The 4155-nt window shown below is 41.2% G+C and overlaps 1 protein-coding gene across 1 annotated transcript in view; it reads right to left on the bottom strand.

The window, feature by feature from the left end:
• Nucleotides 1-4155, bottom strand: part of LOC104966574 (dual specificity protein phosphatase 3-like) — a 22608-nt gene that overhangs the window by 10652 nt on the left and 7801 nt on the right. The gene's annotated exons all lie outside the window — the stretch shown is intronic.

The following is a 4155-nucleotide window of genomic DNA, read 5'->3' as shown; positions in this document are numbered from 1 at the left end:
GGCAACGTATCGAGATGCGCATCGCATCGGCCTCAGTGATGGAGATGCACATCCCTAACGTGCACGTGTCTCTTGTGCACTTTGACTATCAGCTAAACACCTTCCACCATCAAGGACTAGAGACCGTAGATGTTGTTTCATCGCTTTTAATCATGAACAAAGGGTGAAACTAGGAAATAAACACAATACAAGAAGTACATAAATATGCGGAAGAATATTTACACACATTATACGTTGAATCAACACCAAAGAACACACACGTGGCTGTAGCACAAAATTATGGCTGTAGCTAACGGTAGTTCTACAGAGGAGTTTACAACACACATTAACTATCATCTCAAAACTATTCTCTATAAACATATTCATTGGAAATGAAAAAACACTACGTTTATATCAATTGTACGTACCAATAATGCGACCAAAAGCACGGAACGTCAAGGATTAGGGCAGATTGTAGTCACCAAAAAAACATGTCGCTGTCCTGTTCACATGCAGCTTCCTTATGCACTAGGTCACATGGTACCAATGGTACATATTTTACACATTACGACAGCCAGCAGGGGGAGACAAATCCAACAAATGAACAACAATGTCCTGATGAGGACAGAACAATGGAGTTTGTCCTTTTTCCATTTTCTCTCTGCACGCCTGCAGGTGCATCTGAGAGCATGAGTACAGTCATTGAGCCACGGCTCAAGAGAACTTTGGTGCGTCTAAGCGTAAAAGGAGCAACGGAATCCAGTATTAGCGTACATTTCGAGTCAAACATGGAGATCAGCTCATCCCCACTAAGAGAACAGTTCACCTCTAATTTACAGATCGGAGAAGCATTAAAAACATCAGAAAACTGTGAGGCAGTCAAGGGGTTAATCAAACGAAGACGACGTGCAGGGGCACGTGATTCGACTCCTGCGGAAGGGATCGAGGTTGTAAACAGAACCGGTAAATGGTCTGAGATACGCGTTGCTGCACAGATTTCATCCACAGAGACAGACAGTCCAAACGATAATACTAAGTCCAAAGTGTGTCCTTTTTCGTGTGTTGGGCCAGCCACGGACTGAACGAGACCAAAATAATCAAGGAGATTTAAAAAGTCCCTAATATGTAAAAAATAGGTTTTCTGTAGAAACATTAGCGAAAACAAATTACGTATGATGGTTGTGGTATATTCATTTTAATGTCACCTGATATATAGAATGTGTGTTTAAACACACTGAACAAGTCTATTTTTTCCTCTCAAATATAGAGAGGTTTTTTATATATACTCTTAAAACAAATGTCCCATTTTTAGTATAACCTGGGACTTCTGCCTTGAGTGAAAAGATTACCCTTGAGTATTCTTGAGAAAGTCCTGTTGCAATTTCCAGATATTAAAAGAGGCCCCTTGAGTCTCTCTGTTAATTATCAATAGACTGTGCAATTAACAGTGGAATTCCCAGATACATTTTCCTCAGATTATGCAGTTAAAATGTTTTAGGGCTGTTGCAGCAGCTAGAGGGGATTGCTGCTCAAACTATAACTGTGTGTGTTTTATTTGATTTCTTTGTTTTTATTATTTCATGTGTGGGTACTAAATTGCGACAACATTGTGGAGTTGTTAGCTTAAACAATGTTTAAAATTACTGTATGAAATAGGGGCAGTTTGCAGGACATACAGTAGATACAGAGAGGGGGGAGAGGAGACATTCTCATTTAGACACGGCTCGAATCTCTGGAATGTGGCAGGACAAAATGAGTGTGTGTTCTCTATAATGGGCCTGTGTAAAGTTTAACTATTTGAAAAGCACTAGTAGGACTGCTTGAGAGCAAAGGTAATGTTTTCCTCATTATTATTTGATATTAAGGTAACTCACATGTGATATTTGTATAATCCAACTATAAACAACTATATCGTAAAAGATGCCAAGAGTATGTGAAAGCGAAATGTGCTTTAACAACTGATGGGGGAGGATAGGAGAAACTCATGCAAGGAATACAAGACGAACGGACACCAGATGTGTTTGTCTTGTCTCAAAACTAAGGGACTCTTGTTTTCCGGGTCTCCTGGCTGGCTCGTGCTGATTGGCTACGGCACGCCATCGTGTTTGTCTCTTCCAATGGGTGACCACTCTGGGGGGAGCATCCACACACCTCCTCCTGTGTTTTTTTGTATGAAAGTTTGTTTTCTCTAGTTCGCTCTCTTTTTTCTTCAGGCTGACCAGACAGTAAGATAAGAAGAAAGAGCAGGAAGTACTTCCTTTGTATTGTATTGTGTTGTTACCTGTTATCATTAAAGCAGATTATTGTTTAACTTGTATCCTGGTGTTCCTTAATCCCTTCTTTTAATGATTTTACCCAGCTCACCAATGACACGCGGAGCTGAGGTGGGTGTTAGAACCTCAGACTCAACATGGTGCCAGAGTAGGAGGGGACTTCACACAGCCGGCCGAATGCCTGATTGGAAGGTCGTGTGTAAGAGAGTCTGCGCCCTCCAAGAGACCAAGTCTAAACCATGGTATTCTTCAGCTAGCGACCCATCCTAAATGGTATGGCAACGCCTGTTTTAATAAAAATGTGTGGTGCACGAGGTTCGAGGCCTTTTTCCGGAATAGTGGTGCATATTCACTGCTCGCCTATTATTCTATGGACGTGACGGAGTCTTGGCCAAAGTGAATATAATAATAGTTATATGTTGCTCCTCTAATAAATAGTTAAACTTAGAAGGTTGTCTGTCTTTTCCGGAATGTGAACACAACATGAAGGATTATTTGAATATTTTGAAGTATTAAAGTAACGGGTAATGGCAGGAAAAGTTAAATCGGTATATTCATTTTAATGCACCTATATATATATTGCATGTGTGTAAATTTGAAGGGACAAAGTATATTTTCCTCCCAATATATTGAGGTGAAGTCTTTGTGTTAGAAAAGGAGGAGCCAGGGGACATCTAATTGGGGATAGCTCCAAGACTCTGGTAATGTTTCCCTCATTAAAGAGTGGTGCGTTGACACATGCGGCAAATAGAGGTGGTTTTCATTGCAGTAAAAATATATGTGCTACAGATTACTGTTCAATATACCTCTGTTCTTATTCTTCATGTGCGGGTACCTAATGGCTACACAATTGTGGAGAAATAGTCTAAACATGTTTTATTACTCTACTCCCAAATGGAAGCAGCTTTTAGACAGGGACGAGAGAGCTGGGGGGAGGGACATTCTCCAGGGTTTCAGCATTGTCAATTATCAGGGAATCTACTTGTTTTCAATAGACGGGTGTGGTTGATTACTTGTATTAATAATAAACAGTATGTGTAAAGGGAGCTGGAAATATACAATGTGAAACCTTTTATATTGGAAGTAAAGAGTGTGAACAATAGCTCAACAAATGGAAGGGCGTAGGGACAAATTGAGTGTGTTCTCTTATATTAGGCCTGTGGAGTTTGACTATTTGAAGAGTCACTCTAATACTGTATAGAGCATTAGGTAATGTGTTCTTCGTTACTATGCATGGAAAGTGATTTACCTGTATACGTATAGTTAGCCAACTATAACAACTATATCTTAAAACATCACTTTTACTTGGTTGTGGTGCTCGAGGGGGGAAGATGGACTCAGGGACAAAGGGCCATACAAAGGGGATGTGTGTTGCGGCTGCAAGATGGGAAATTAGATAAGGAACTTGTTGTGTTTAGAGCGGTTCGTACCAGACACCAAGAGGTGTCGGTTTTCGTCAAACAAAAGGCCTTTGGTTCCGGGTTCTTCTGCTGGAGCACACTGATTGGGGGGCGAACAGGCCAGTTGGTCTCTCCAATAAGATGACTCTGGGGGAGAACGCCACACACCTCCTCCTGTGTTTTAGTATGAAAGCCTGTGTTTTCCTTTGGTGGGGCTCTGTTTTGACTTGCCTGCTGAGACCTGCCACCACGGTGTTAGAATCTGAGCCCGGGTACTCTGCAGAGTGCTTCCGTGATGCATTAGGAGATTGGTGATGTGATGTATTTGGTATGTTTACATTAAAGCACATTATTGTTTAACTTGTATTCTGGTGTTTCTAATCCCTCCCTTTAAGAATACCCGCTAATCCAACGCCGCGCGAGACGCGGTTGGTTTTAAACATCCTCAAATCTCCAACAAATGGTGACCGACGTTTCTAAGTGGTGTGTTTTAGGGAAGAGGC

Source organism: Notothenia coriiceps, unplaced genomic scaffold (assembly GCF_000735185.1).
Source record: "Notothenia coriiceps isolate Sejong01 unplaced genomic scaffold, NC01 NC01_scaffold00037246, whole genome shotgun sequence".
Classification (NCBI taxonomy): Eukaryota; Metazoa; Chordata; class Actinopteri; order Perciformes; family Nototheniidae; genus Notothenia; species Notothenia coriiceps.
Note: the sequence above shows the minus strand (reverse complement) of the source record. Positions and strands in the feature narration are given on the sequence as shown.